This window comes from Narcine bancroftii, chromosome 8, assembly GCF_036971445.1.
Source record: "Narcine bancroftii isolate sNarBan1 chromosome 8, sNarBan1.hap1, whole genome shotgun sequence".
NCBI lineage: Eukaryota > Metazoa > Chordata > Chondrichthyes > Torpediniformes > Narcinidae > Narcine > Narcine bancroftii.
The window spans coordinates 157,250,543-157,266,478 of NC_091476.1; the positions used below are offsets into that span (position 1 = coordinate 157,250,543).

Here is a 15,936-nt window from a genome sequence, read left to right on the forward strand (position 1 = left end):
TCCCTCAACTTCTTCCACCTAAATATATGTACATAGAGGCGGTTTTATGGAATCAATGTAGATATCAAGAACTATAACCTGATCTCTCTATTAAAAATTCATTCACAATAGCATACCCTTCTCCAACAACCAAGTGGTCTTTACATTGCTCAACATTTACCTCTGTTGTAAGCATATTGATGTTATGCCCTCAGTGCGCAGAAGTCATTGATTCACAATTTTTGCAGTGACAAGTAAATAACACCTCCAAAAAATAAAATCAATAAAACACCATTACTCGTTATAATATATTCTTGAATGAATCAGACACCTATTTCAACAGAGATTAGTGTAAATAGATAAATCAAACTTGAAGTTCAATTAAATTCTAACAAGGTCTATTTATAATGTTACGATATCCCAGGGTCAAATTACAATCAAGATTGATCAAACAATGAGATGTTGGAGGAACTCAGTGAGTCATGTAGCATCCATGGTTAGAAATGGTCGAAGTTTTGGGTTGGGAACCTTTAATCAAGATTTCTCTACAATGAAGTTTCCTCTGATACCCAAAATCAATACATGGAGAGGTCGTCATATTGAGATTAACTTAAAACTAAGTAATGGAAGCAAATGCAACGTACACTGTGGCAAGGCCAAATTACTTCCACAGCCATTATTCTCAGTAAACAGAACAAGGATTTAGTTTCTACCTTTGACTGATTCTCTTTCCAGAGATACTGCTGTTTTTGTCCAATATTTTATTTTTATTCTAACTCCTAAATCTGACAACTCTGACATTCAGAAATTAATTGGTGTTTATGCAATCAGTGTAGATATCAAGAACTACAACCTGATCCCCCTGTTAAAAATTAATTCACAGTGGCATACCCTTCTACAACAACCAATTTATGTTTACATTGACCACTCAATTAACAAGAAACACTGCAGCAATGATGACCATTACTGTCTTTCAGGGGTATGCCAAACACTTTGGAGAAACAAGTCCATAGAAAGCAAAAGGCCTGAGCTCTTTTTCAGGAGAGCTAAAAATCAGGCAAACCTGAATAAAGAGGTGTCGGAGGGGGAGGAACACAGGCTAATGAATATAGAACAGTGGTTTTCAAACTGTCCACCTAAACTCACATTCCACCTTAAGCAATCCCTATGTCATAGCTGCTCTGTGATTAGTAAGGGATTCCTTAAGGTGGTATGTGAGTAGAAAGAAAAAAGTTTGAAAACCATTGTTTTAATCGTACCTAATTGACTCATCATGTGCACAGCCTCATAACTCCAAAGAAAACTGGCCAATGACAATTTTTTCCAAGCAAAGTATTTCACTAATAATTGGGTCTAAACCTTCCCTTCCCACTCACATGTCACCTTAAGCAATCCCTTACCAATCACAGAGCACCGACGGTATAGGGATTGCTTAAGGTGAGTTTAGGGGGGCAATTTGAAAACCACCGAAATAGAATATAGATGAGAGGGTGAAGAAGAGGTGATGAGAAAGAGGGCTAAGTAGCATCACTCTATAATAGGAGAAGGAAGGAAAGGGGGTGGAGAACTAGACAGAGGGATAAGGGAACATGAGAGATCTTGTTATTTGTTGATTGGTGTCCATTTGGAGACCTGCTGAAATGGAATACAAGGTGATACAATATATTTCCAATTTGTGTTTACGATATTTTCCAGTCATATAGGTAGTTTCTTGTAGATAATGCAAATCAGGCTCACTGAGCAATACCACCCAGAACTCCTTTAAAACTGAATTAAATTTAGACATACAACCCTTTCGGCCCATGACGCCATGCTGCCCAACCAAATACACCCAATTGACCTACACCCCTGGTACGTTTTTAAGACTGAGCAACTATTACAAATAATGTAAATCAAGGCACTGCCAACAAGGTATTAGAATGGAAGGGAAATGATATTATCTAATAAAATGTCACGAAAAATACATGTTGTTATAGATAGAGAATTTAGGTTAAAATGGCTTAAGTTAAAATGTGATGATTAATCATAAAAAGGGAAGCCAGAACGGACAGGGAGCTTACTAGCAGCCAAGGACAAAAAGTTCAGCTGGATATGTTTTTTTTAAACATATCTTTTCATGGTCATAGTGAGAGACATGCAGGAGACAAAAGATTGATAAGAAGGGTGAGAAACAGAATTTAGTGTATGTAGAGTTCGCAGCGTACGTAACGAACGTGATAATTAAAAATGCATTTGTACTTAGAATGCTTTTGCAATACTAACCAATTAAAACAGTATTAATAAGAAGGGGAAGGGCAAACAACAAGGGTATAAAAATCAATGCACTGTATGTATCGGGGCTTAACTGGTGAGAAGCCAGTTGAGTCCAACTCTGCAGACTTGTAAATAAAGCTTGTCGTGTCATCAGTTTTAAAGAGACTCATGTGTGAGAAGTTTTATTTCTGACAATTGGGGACTCGTCCGGGATCTACACTCCAGCCGTGAGGGGAGGCGAGAAGAGAGACATCGGAGGTGGTGCACCCCGCTGAGTTCAGCGGCTCCTAGTCTCTTGCTCGTCGCTTCGGGCGGCTTGAGCGAGTGGTATCCGGACAAGGTGACACGACAAGACGGAGAGGAGAAGGGTGACGGTTCAATCCCCGAGAAGACACCGGTAAGTGACGACTTACGATTGTGGTGTGGGGATTGGGTAACAGGTGTAACGGGATACACCTGTTTGGATAAAAAAAAAACCTAACGTAATAGATCAGGTATAGAGCTTTTGTCGTGGCGTGAGGACCCTGTCGTGGGACTCTAGGATAGACCCCAGGGAAACCTCGGCGGTAACCGAAGGAGGGACATCACCTCCGACGAAGGTGCCGAGAAGAGAGGGGTCGACCCCAGGGAAACCTCAGCGGTAACCGAAGGAGGGACAGTACCTCCGACGAGGCGTCTGAGAAGAAGGAAGTAGGGTCCAGAACGAGAGGGTCCTCAGCAACGATAAACGGATCTAGGTGGGAAAATGGGAGGATCAAAATCTAAGGGCTCGTCTGAAAATTCAGGACAATTCCTGGGAGTTCCCCTTGACAGCCCTTTGGGGAGAATGTTTGAAAATTGGGATAGTAAAAGATATCGAGACAAAAACAAGAAAAAGATGGTTCAATATTGTCTCCTTTGGTCGAAACAACCTATTAAAGGTTCCTCGGTCTGGTGGCCGAAATTTGGATCTGATGAGGATTGGGTTAGACAAGCATTAAACATATATGTAAATTCGAGACCAAAGGTGAATCAAGAAGAGTCAGCATATGCATTTTGTTGGGCTCCCTGGCCAGGATCCTTAACAAAATGTTTTAAATTAAGGGTAGCGGGAGAAAAGAAGTGGGAACCTCTGGACAACCTCCCCCCTCCTTATGTTCCCCCGGTGCCCACTGCGCCCGAGGGAAGCTCGCTGCTGGAGGGGAAAGGTGATGAATCTGATTGCCCCGGAAGGGGCCGGGAACAAAGGGGTGAATTAACTTCCACCGGTAAACCGACCCTGGACAAGATCCCAGACTGGTCCAGGACCATCAAAGTTTTCAGTAAGCCTAAATCCCCTGAGGGAAGTTCCTATGGGAGGACCGGGAGGGGGAACGGGATATGTGAATGTTCCCCTAACTAGTACAGAGGTGCGGGGATTTAAGAAAGAAATGAAAAAGTTATTGGAAGATCCTATAGGACTGGCCGAACAGCTCGACCAATTCCTGGGACCAAACACATATACGTGGGAAGAGATGCAGGCAATAATGGGAACATTATTCTCACCCCAGGAGAGGCAGATGATTCGACGGGCTGCCCTCATGTGGAAATATGAACAACCTGGGGACCCCAGACCCCATGAACAAAAATATCCCTTAAATGAACCCAGGTGGGACAAAAGAACACCCGAGGGATTGGCAAGTATGAGACAATATAGAGAGTGGACAATTAAAGGGATACGGGAGGCTGTGCCAAAGGGTCACAATTTCACCAAGGCATTTGGGAACCACCAGGGGAAAGACGAGTCCCCTACTGATTTCTTGGAGAGGGTGAGAAAGAATGTCCAACAGTATGCGGGCGTGGACCCTAGTACACCAATGGGTGAACAGCTTATTCGAATTGAATTTGTTTCCAAATCATGGCAGGACATTAGAAAGAAACTAGAAAAGGAGGAGGACTGGAACGAAAAACCCCTAAGCGACCTGTTAAAAAAGGCGCAAAAAGTATATGTGCAGAGAGAAGAAGAAGATCAAAAGAGGGCGACAAAGGTTATGGTACAGACTATCCGACAGATGAATGCCGAATCCAGAGGGGAAAGAAAACAAAACCTTCCTCTAAACAATCCAAGATATTCAAGAGAGGGAAGACCCCGGAGGTTCGTTAAGTGCTATTACTGCAATGAGGAAGGACACTTTAAGAGGGAATGCCCCCGATACAAGAGGGAATTGCGTGCCCTCGAACTTATGGAAGAAGATTAGGGGGGTCAGGGGTTCCAAATGTTGGGGACCAAGTATAAGAGGGAACCTCTGGTAAAACTAAAAATTGGTCCCAAGGGAGAAGAGGTGGTGTTTATGGTGGACACAGGAGCGGAACGAAGTAGTGTAATAACTGTGCCAATCGGGACTGAACCTGTAAAAAGTAATTTGAAAATTTCTGGGATAGAAGGGGCTCCCAGAATGGTATCAATAATTCCCCAAGTAACAGAAAGAGAAGGGGTACAAGACCTCTTGTTGTTACCGTCGGCTGGATTTAACCTCCTAGGAAGGGACTTACAGGCTCTTAGGTTTGGGTGCTCTCCCTGTGGACGGAGAAGTGCGAGTCCACCTCTGTGCTCTAAAGGAAGAGGATGAACGGCACATTGACGAGAGAGTCTGGTATAAGGAGGGAAATCGAGGAGGTCTGGACATCCCACCTTTACATGTCACATTAATACCAGGTCATCAGCCGGTAAGGAAACGTCAGTATCCTATTTCTTTGGAAGGGAGAAAAGGGCTACAGCCGGTAATTGAGACTCTAATACGAGACGGACTATTAGAAGAATGCATGTCACCTTATAACACCCCTATACTCCCAGTGAAAAAGTCAGATAGATCCTATCGCCTAGTTCAGGATCTAAGAAGTTTGAATGCTATTGTTCAGACCCGCCACCCAGTGGTGCCTAATCCCTATACTATTATGAGTCGGATTCCCCCAGACCATGAGTGGTTTAGTGTTATCGACTTGAAGGATGCCTTCTGGACGTGTCCATTAGAAGAGGAAAGTAGAGATATGTTCGCGTTTGAATGGGAAAATCCATGGACAGGTAGTCGGAGACAGCTTCGGTGGACTGTATTGCCCCAAGGGTTCACTGAATCTCCGAACCTGTTTGGACAAATGCTAGAACAAATCCTGGCGGACTATCCACAATCTGATGATTCCCAACTAATGCAGTATGTGGACGATTTACTCTTATCAGGACCCAAGGAACAAGAAATGAGGGGAGATACAATTAGACTCTTGAATTATCTGGGGAAAAAGGGTCTACGGGTGTCCAGGAACAAGTTACAGTTCGTTGAGAGAACTGTGGTATATCTGGGACACCAGATAAGTAAAGGACAGAAACGGATTACCCCTGAACGGATTGCGGGAATCACTAGAATGCCGTTACCCCGTAATAAGAAGGAAATAAGACAATTCCTGGGACTCTTAGGTTACTGTAGGTTATGGATAGAGGACTACTCAGCATTGGTGAAGTTTATGTATGAAAAGCTGACAAATGAAAATGAATATCCATTGAAATGGACCCAGGAGGAGGAGGGATGGTTTGAGGACTTGAAGCATCGCCTGACACGAGCCCCGGTACTCACTCTGCCCTCTTTAAAACAGCCCTTCCAGCTATTTGTCACTCATAACCAAGGAACAGCTGTGGGAGTTTTAACACAGGAAAAAGGCGGTCAGCGACACCCAGTGGCTTTCCTTTCCAAAATGATGGACCCAGTGTCTCGCAGATGGCCGACGTGTATCCAGGGAGTAGCGGCTGCTGCTCTGTTGGTAGAGGAAGCACGTAAACTTACTTTTGGAGGAAAGATGACTGTGTACACCTCCCATTCTGTGAGTGTTTTATTAACACAAACTGCCCATCGATGGCTGACTGATTCTCGCATATTAAAGTATGAAACCATTTTAATGGTCGGAGAAGATCTACAGTTTGCAAAGATTAATAGCTGCAACCCAGCTCAGTTTTTATACGGCAGTGAAACAGAGAGAGAGGTGGAGCACGACTGTGTCGAGTTGACGGATCTTCAGACCAAGACCCGAGAAGACCTTTGCGATACTCCTCTGGGAGAAGGATATGAATTCTACATTGACGGCTCCGCCAGATGTGTTGACGGAATGAGAAGAAGTGGGTATGCTATAATAGAAGGAAATACTTGGAAAGTAGTAGAATCCACGAGACTACCCGGAAGCTGGTCAGCACAGTCCTGTGAACTATATGCCTTGCAGAGAACCCTCAGAATACTGGCAGAGAAAACTGGAACGATTTACACTGATTCCAAATACGCATACGGGGTAGTGCATACCTTTGGTAAGATCTGGAAGGAGCGTGGTCTAATTACATCAAGAGGAAAGGAATTGGCACACGAACAGATGATTACTCTAACTTTAGAAGCCTTGACATTACCCCAGGAAATAGCAGTGGTCTATATACCAGGCCATCAGAGGGGAGATACCCCGACAGCAATTGGAAACAGACTGGCTGATGAAGAAGCCAAAAGGGCAGCCATGCAACAAGAAGTCCGTTTGCTGACCTTAATCCCAATAAGACAAGGCATAAAGAAGGCTCCCATTTTCACTGCTAAGGAAGAAAAGGACATGGCTCAGCTGGGCGCAAGCCAGCTGCCTGATGGAACATGGAAGACACCAGATGGAAGAATGGTTCTAAATAAAGAAATAACTCGCAATATTTTAAAACACCTGCATCATCAGAGCCACTGGGGCACCCAAGCCTTATGTGACACAGTGCTTCGAGAATATGTGTGTAAGGGAATCTACACCTTGGCCCAACAGGAGGTGCAGAACTGTCACCTATGCACAAAAATTAATAAGAAGATAATGAGGACAGGGACCATGGGAGGTCAACCATTAGCCATACGCCCTTTTCAAAGTATCCAGATCGACTTCACAGAGTTACCTCAAGTTCAAAGATGGAAGTATCTGTTGGTGGTAATAGATCACTTTACCCGATGGGTGGAAGCCTTCCCAACAGTAAATGCTACAGCCTCTACAGTAGCTCGCCTCCTCCTAGAGCAGATAATCCCCAGATATGGTATAATGGATTCTATAGACTCAGACAGGGGTCCACATTTTTGTTCAAAAATCCAGCAATTGATTTGTAATGCATTACAGGTCTCTTGGAAATTGCATACCCCTTGGCATCCACAAAGCTCAGGGAGGGTTGAACGTATGAATGGAAGACTAAAAATGCAATTGACAAAATTAATGGTGGAAACTAAAATGCCTTGGATAAAGTGTCTGCCCCTGGCTTTATTGAGAATTCGTACTGCCCCACGAAAAGATGTAGGGTTGTCCCCTTATGAAATGATGTTTGGGCTTCCCTTCTGGAGTACAGTTGAGGGGTGTCCCACCTTGGGGGAAGGGGATATATTTGTTAGGAACTATTTACAGGCACTGTCACGCTCTCTTACAGATTTACGAAAGAGAGGACTATTGGCACAAACACCGCCTCTAGACTTTTCTTTACACAAAGTGGAACCAGGAGACTGGATTCTCATCAAGACCTGGAAAACTGAAAAACTCCAGCCCCAGTGGGAAGGTCCATACCAAGTTCTCTTAACTACAGAGGCTGCAGCACGAACAAGAGAGAAGGGGTGGACACATGCATCCAGATTTAAGGGACCTGTAGAGGCGCCTCAGGACCCTGATACGAACTCAGATTGGACTTGTGTTCCTGGAGAAAAACCTCTTACCTTGCGATTTCGCAGAAAGACTTGATTCACAATGTTATTGTTATGTTCTTTGATTTTTCTTAGTTTGCCTATGTCTTTATCAGGTGTGAAATGTAAGAAATGCAGAGACACAGTGGTCCTGTTTCAGGACCGCACTTGGGGAAGAAAGGAGGGTAATTTTATTTCCCATACCTCAGTTCCTGAGAAATGCTGGGCAGAAAATACCACCCAACATCCATATACCCCTTGTGTGGAAAAAGAAGGAAATAATATGGGTCATTATATACAGATTCCTAATACCACTCCTTTCCCTCTTAACGGTTGGAAGGGTGACTCAGGCCCACCATGCCCTGATGGACTCTGGTTTTGCATACACCAGCGTACTGTTCCAATTAGAAATTCCACTCCACACTCAAAAGTGCCTGCCCCTTTAAGACAGCCGGACTTAGTTCGAGTCCATCCAAATAACCATGAAAGTTTCGGTCACGCAGTTGGGGGAGATAACCTTTTTGTTGATCTTGCAACTAGAATTGCAGGAACTTTTAATGTAACCAATTGTTGGGTCTGCGGGGGTCCATGGATGTCAGAGCAATGGCCTTGGTGGGGGGAGTCCCTCAATTCATTGACCATGATTTCCCGAATTTGGACAACTAACCGAACGAGATCAAGAGAAACTTGGTCTCTCTCTAACGTCCCCTCTGGTTTTTATTGTCTCTCACGAACCGGCAAATACCCAGTAGGAAAAAGTCCCTGCAAGGCTGTATGGATTCGCATTTCGCCTGGTAATTTCACTTGGTTTCCTAAACCCCTGACTTGGTTCTTATCCACTGTTTTTAAAACTAATTGCCTACCCCTGTCTAATAGCAGTATTCAGCTTTGGAATTGTACCAGTTCCACCATCACAGGACCATACCAATCAAACCCCATTCTTAAAAGAGTTTGGGAACGGGGATATGGAGTATCCCCAGATGGATTATTCTGGGTATGTGGTAATAAAGCTTATACTCGTCTCCCCTTACAGTGGAGTGGAACTTGTTTCCTAGGAATAATCCGCCCAGAATTTTTCCTCCTACCCCACGATCACGGTCATAAATTAGGAGTGAAGATTTTTGATACATTACACCGTCAGCCCCGCTCTAGCACGGTACATTTGGGACAATGGGGAGATGATTGGCCTCCAGAACGCATAATTCAATATTATGGTCCCGCTACATGGGCTCAAGATGGATCCTGGGGTTATCGTACTCCTATTTATATGTTAAATCGCATTATTCGCTTGCAAGCAGTCCTTGAAATTGTTACAAATCAAACAGCTCTAGCCCTGCAATTACTTGCATCCCAGCAAGGTCAAATGCGCTCTGCTATATATCAGAACCGTCTGGCCCTAGACTATCTCCTAGCTACAGAAGGAGGTGTATGTGGAAAGCTTAATTTGACTAACTGCTGCTTACAGATTGATGATAATGGCCAAGCCATTCGAAAAATCGCTGATAATATTCGTACTTTGTCCCATGTACCGGTTCAAACCTGGCATCCTTTTGCAAAATTAAATTGGATGGACAAATGGTTTGGAGGAACCTGGTGGCGTACCTTATTGTGGGTCATCGGAGGTATTTTATTCCTCCTACTTGTTTTGCCCTGTATTATTCCCTGTCTACGCAGCCTGGTGATTTCCATGGTCCAACAGGCTATGCAACCAGGGGAACTGGGAGACCCCGTTAGAATTTTACTTCAACACGAGATTAATTTATCATGAGACGTTTCTCTTCCCCGAGTTAAAATCCCCATTCATATATATATAATACACATATTTTAAAGAGAGAAAGGGGTGGATTGTTATAGATAGAGAATTTAGGTTAAAATGGCTTAAGTTAAAATGTGATGATTAATCATAAAAAGGGAAGCCAGAACGGACAGGGAGCTTACTAGCAGCCAAGGACAAAAAGTTCAGCTGGATATGTTTTTTTTTAAACATATCTTTTCATGGTCATAGTGAGAGACATGCAGGAGACAAAAGATTGATAAGAAGGGTGAGAAACAGAATTTAGTGTATGTAGAGTTCGCAGCGTACGTAACGAACGTGATAATTAAAAATGCAGTTGTACTTAGAATGCTTTTGCAATACTAACCAATTAAAACAGTATTAATAAGAAGGGGAAGGGCAAACAACAAGGGTATAAAAATCAATGCACTGTATGTATCGGGGCTTAACTGGTGAGAAGCCAGTTGAGTCCAACTCTGCAGACTTGTAAATAAAGCTTGTCGTGTCATCAGTTTTAAAGAGACTCATGTGTGAGAAGTTTTATTTCTGACACATGTCATCAAGTGAAACACAAAAAGTCTGCAAACACCGTGATTGTGGTCAAAATACAGCAATGTTGAAAGAGCTCAGCTGTCTTGCAGTGTCTATAGGAGGCAAAAATTTAGTACCAATGTTTCGGGTCCCAAGTAATATATCTTTACCTCCTATGGATGCTGTGAGACCGGCTGGGTTCCTCCCCAGTATTTCTGTGTTTTAAAATGCATGTAATTTCCTAACAACATTGACCACCGCCAGTGGGATGATATCGCCTCAAACCGTGCATCTTGGCGCCTCACAGTTCAGCGGGCAGCAACCTCCTTTGAAGAAGACCGCAGAGCCCACCTCACTGACAAAAGACAAAGGAGGAAAAACCCAACACCCAACCCCAACCAACTAATTTTCCCCTGCAATCGCTGCAACCGTGCTTGCCTGTCCCGCATCGGACTTGTCAGCTACAAACAAGCCTGCAGCTGATGTGGACATTACCCCTCCATAAATCTTCGTCCGCGAAGCCAAGCCAAAGAAGAAAGAAACAGCTTCAGCTTTTAACTAACACTTCAAATCTAATACTTCTCTCTAAATCAAGATTCAATTTATTATCATAGTAATAAAACAGTGTCATATTACATGAAATTTCTTTTTGCCTGCTGCAAAGCAGACAGATTCACCACCGGCAGGAATTGCCTAAGCACCCCTTACAGTAATTCTGTCTCTGAACATAAATCACTGTCTGTGCATTATCTTTGTTTGTAGTTTCTTCACAAGCAGCCTTTAAATAGTACTCACGTATATAGTTCTTTAAAATTCTAGTTGATTTTGAGCAGATAATTCATCCCAGCAATCCCTCAGTCAATTCCCATGTGCACAGTATAAGTGGAACAATTCTTTCCATAGCTTCTTGCAATTTGCCACAAAACTTCCTCCAGAGCCACCTCATTTCCTAAAACAAAAGGCACACCCAGGGTAATGTGATTGACATTTGATCCTGGAGACAGAGAGACTACCGATATCTGCTGTGAGTCTGTGAAAATAATCTCCTATTGTCTTCTCAAGGAAAGGTTGTCCTGTTTGATGCTTTGTTAATTATCACGCAAATATTTGAATGGGAAGTGTTCTGGCTTTTTAGCATCTTCAAATGGGTTCCAGTTCAGCACCACACTTGCATTCCACTAAATTGGCCAGTGTTCTGGAATAGGATTGGGGGTTTGGCTTTTTCACACTTGACCACTCCTAACTGGGACACTGAATGCTTTCACACAAGGAGCTATCCCCCACCCTGTTAGGACTGTTGACTTGTTCTACCTTCTACTAGTGATGGCATGACACATCGAGTGACAGTGGACCTGCTCTAAAGCCTGATCAATGTATTATGATCTTATATTTGAACAAAATTAATCATGTATAATTATAACATAATTAGCATTTGTGCACAGCTCAGTACAAGCTTGTCAGCCCCTGTGCTGACCTATATAAATATTTATAAGGGACCATGAGAAAGTGCGAGCAATAAATAACAATAGCAGACAATTTTTAAACAACGTGGGAAAGTTTGTAGAGCGATGGCGTACAATTTATATAGTATGGGAAAGTTGGTAGCACTATCATGTACAATTTATAAATACCGTTGGGGGAAAAAGCGATGGCGGACCTGCCCTCCCAGAATTCCATGTAGCAGAGAAAGGGCTGGATGTCTGGCTGCATGCATGGAGCATTCATAGAGGGATTTCTCTGCCTCACAACATTCTGGGAAGTAAGGTCCATCATTGCTTCCCCCTCCTTCCCCCACAATCCTTATAAGTTGTGAGCTATAGTGTAACCAATTTTCCCACGCTATTTAAAAATTGTCCACTATTGCTATTTATTGCTGTTTATTTCCTCTCTCTCTCCCCCACTGTGACTTTTCTGTGACCAAGTTTATACCTCCATTTTAATCTTTTCTTCCTGCACTCATGGAAAAACTTAGATCATTTCAATCCCACAATGTAATTACCCCTTTCACACTTACCTGATTGCAACACCGGCATCTGCAGAAGCCAGGGATTGGACGAGGGGACGAGGCCGTCAATCCCCAGCGTGAGATGACGACATCTGATGCCAATGTTGAGCTGACTTTGCTTTCATCCTAGGCACTTTAAAGGCCAATTGGCAGTCAATTCCTGGGACCACTTACAAGTGTGAAAGGGGCTTAAATGTTTTAGGGAAGAATTCAGGTTTGGTAGAATGAGGGTTGCAATTGCTCTCTGAATTTATGAGCAGGCGGTCCACAGAAGTTCAGAGAAGGGAAAAGATAGTTCCCTGCTTAATTTAAGAGCTCCGTTAAAAGATTCCAGGGTTAAACAAGTGAACTGATTTTTAGTCAGAGTTATTTAAGAAAGAATTAAATGTATTTTTGCTGCAGATTGTCTCCATAAACAGACACAATTCTGAAAGAACTCAACTTCCCTACAAATCAAAAGCACTTCATTGGCTTTTTTTTCTTTGGCTTGGCTTCGCGGACGAAGATTTATGGAGGGGTAATGTCCACGTCAGCTGCAGGCTCGTTTGTGGCTGACAAGTCCGAAGCGGGAAAGGCAGACACGGTTGCAGCGGTTGCAAGGGAAAATTGGTTGGTTGGGGTTGGGTGTTGGGTTTTTCCCTCCTTTGTCTTTTGTCAGTGAGGTGGGCTCTGCGGTCTTCTTCCAAGGAGGTTGCTGCCCGCCAAACTGTGAGGCGCCAAGATTGAGGCGATATCAGCCCACTGGCGGTGGTCAATGGGGCAGGCACCAAGAGATTTCTTTAGGCAGTCCTTGTACCTCTTCTTTGGTGCACCTCTGTCATGGTGGCCAGTGGAGAGCTCGCCATAGAACACGATCTTGGGAAGGCGATGGTCCTCCATTCTGGAGACGTGATCTACCCAGCGCAGTTGGATCTTCAGGAGCAAGGATTCGATGCTGTCGGCCTCTGCCATCTCGAGTACTTGGATGTTGGTGATGAAGTCGCTCCAATGAATTTTGAGGATGGAGCGGAGACAACTCTGGTGGAAGCGTTCTAGGAGCCGTAGGTGATGCCGGTAGAGGACCCATGATTCGGAGCCGAACAGGAGTGTGGGTATGACAACGGCTCTGTATATGCTAATCTTTGTGAAGTTTCTCAGTTGGTTGTTTTTCCAGACTAAGGGTCATAGAATCTTAAGATTATTTTTCAATTCTAAAATAACGTATTCAAAGAACTTTACAGCCCCCAATGACCAATAGAGATAGAACTACTCAACAATCTAAACTTTTCCCAAAGCCTTTCCCTGCTCATTAGTTGTAAGTAAAAAGTTACATTTTCATTGAATTTTTGTCCCTTTGTTGAACCTCTAGAGATCACAAGATGGAGATGCAGAAAGATTCTGATACCATGACAATGAATTGTTTCTTAACAAATTCTAATGTTTCTGAAGCCAAACCTTTGGAAGTCTGCCTCACAAATATGAAGAAGAATCTTGTGCTTTTCCCCATTTACATTTTACTTTATGTTTTTCCTTTTACTTTAGCCAATTCTCAGACATCTTTCCAGGGTACAAAGTTGCTGCATTTTATTCTTTCTTAATGACAGAGGCCCACATCTCTTCCATGCACACCTTAAAAAACTAAAAATTTCCCTTGCAGCTTGGCAACAACAGCAAGAAGCAGTATTCAAGAGAGCCAGAGGGCAAGCAATTGTCCCTGAATTATATTTGGCTGTCTTGACAATCTAATTTAGCACCACGATGTGGCCTTCTGTTCCAAAACATCGTTCAAAAAAAGTGGCTTCCTCTCTACTACCATCATCTCAGTCCTTACCTGCATCTGCTCCATTTCCCAAACATCTCCCCTCCTCCCCGCTCCAAGATGCAACATGGATAGGATTCCCCTTGTCCTTAACTTCCACCCCACTAGCCTCCACATCCAACATGTTATCCTGTGCATTCTCCACAACCTACAGTGTGATCCCACAACCAGACATCATCCCTTTCCACCAATCGCTCCACTTGCCCTCACACCCCCTCCCTCACCACTATTCGAGACCCCAAACCATCCTTCCAAGTGAAGCAATAGTTCACTTGTGAATCTGCAAGGATGATCTACTGCATCCAGTGCTCCCATTGTGGCGGCCTCTACATTGGAGAGACTGAACACAGTTGGGAGATCATTTTGTTGAGCACCTTCGCTCTGTCTGCTGTAATAATGGGAACCTCCCTGTGGCCAACCATTTTAATTCCACGCATCATCATGTCTATCCATGGCCTCATGCAATGCCAAATCAAGGCTACCTGCAAACTGGAGGAACAATACCAAATATTCCGCCTGGACGCTCACCAACCAGTTGGAATTAGCATCTACTTCTCCAGTTTCTGATAAATCCTTTCCCCAAGTTATTCTCTTTTCCTATCCACTTCACCTTTCTTACAGCTCCCACCCCCTTCCCTTGCTATTCCGAGAACTGCCCACCTACCCTGATCACTTCAGTTTTTTTCTCTTCTACCCTCCCACCCACATGTACCTTGCGCCTATTGGCCTGTGGTTTTCCCTCCCCCCCACCTCTTCCACCCTCCTTTCCCTTACATTTTTTTATTCAGACACTTGCTGGTTTGTGTTCATAGCTTCACGATGGGCCCAGGGCTAAAATGTTGGTTAACCTGTAATTCCTATATATGCTGCATGACCTCCTGAGTTTCTTCAGCACTTTTGTGTATTGTACTTGACCCTGGTGACTGCAGCAGATGTCCCGATTTAACCCCTGATTTAGCATCCAATAGCGTTCAAAGATTATTGTGCCTTTACTACCAATCCTAGTATGTCTCAGTTGTTCTCAACTTTCATCTCATTGCATCATGTCCAGAATTGTCAAATCAATAGGAAAATGATGCAGTGCTACATGGTAAACACTACAGGTGCAAATAAATATCAACATTCTATTCAATGATCTGATTGAAAAATACAATTTTAATATCAGTTCTAATGGTAGGTTGCCAACCATTGTTTGGGAGCAATTTGTATTTTCATCCTGTTATTTTAAATATTCAGAAAGGGCAAAAAAAAACAGAAAATCACTTGCACTGAAAACCAATCAGTTGATTGACAAAACTCCCAAATAATAATTAATAAGCCACACAAATTCCACATAAAATATTACTGTATACTTGTGAATAACAACTTTTATTAGATTTAATAGGACATCAATTATTCTTTATATCACGTGCACTTGATTACCCAAGTGTCAATCTTGGCTCAGTATAACTTTGTTTGCTTGTATTTTCAGGACAAGATCAGCAATTCCCATGCCAGATACATGAATGTGTTATATCACAGACCAGCAGCAATGGAAATTCACCAAGACAGTTTTTTTTTTCTTTTAAAACACTATATTCATTAATAACTTCAAATAGTATAAAACATTGTCAAATCAAACCCAACTATGTGCGAATGTACTTGTGTGTATGGGATATCTAAACCATTACAGCTTCGGCACAATTCTGGAAAGTTATTTCAAAGCTCAGGATTAGAAATCCATTGTCGAAACATAGGCTTTTAAACTGATGCACAGAAATAATCACGAAGGAAATGGAGAGACTGAGTGACCAGACTGCCGAAAACTCATGAATCCTTGTCAAGTTTCTTCCAGAGAAATAACCTTTTGTACGAACAGATGTCACAACTCCCCTTTTCCTTGCATAGGGGAAACAAAACATGTGACTTCCATAATTAATGCTTC

At 43.0% G+C, this 15,936-nt stretch overlaps 1 protein-coding gene across 11 annotated transcripts in view; it reads right to left on the reverse strand.

The window, feature by feature from the left end:
- The window catches only part of LOC138741453 (S100P-binding protein-like), a 70,311-nt gene that overhangs the window by 26,400 nt on the left and 27,975 nt on the right, over positions 1-15,936 (reverse strand). For 2 of the 11 annotated variants that reach the window (XM_069895585.1, XM_069895584.1), the window contains exon 2: positions 11,005-11,158. The exons of 8 other annotated variants lie outside the window; for them this stretch is intronic. The gene's annotated coding sequence lies outside the window, so the exon portion shown is untranslated. Of the gene's footprint in view, positions 1-11,004; positions 11,159-12,223; positions 12,634-15,936 lie in introns of those variants that run through there. One more of the 11 variants, XM_069895586.1, reaches the window with a different exon arrangement.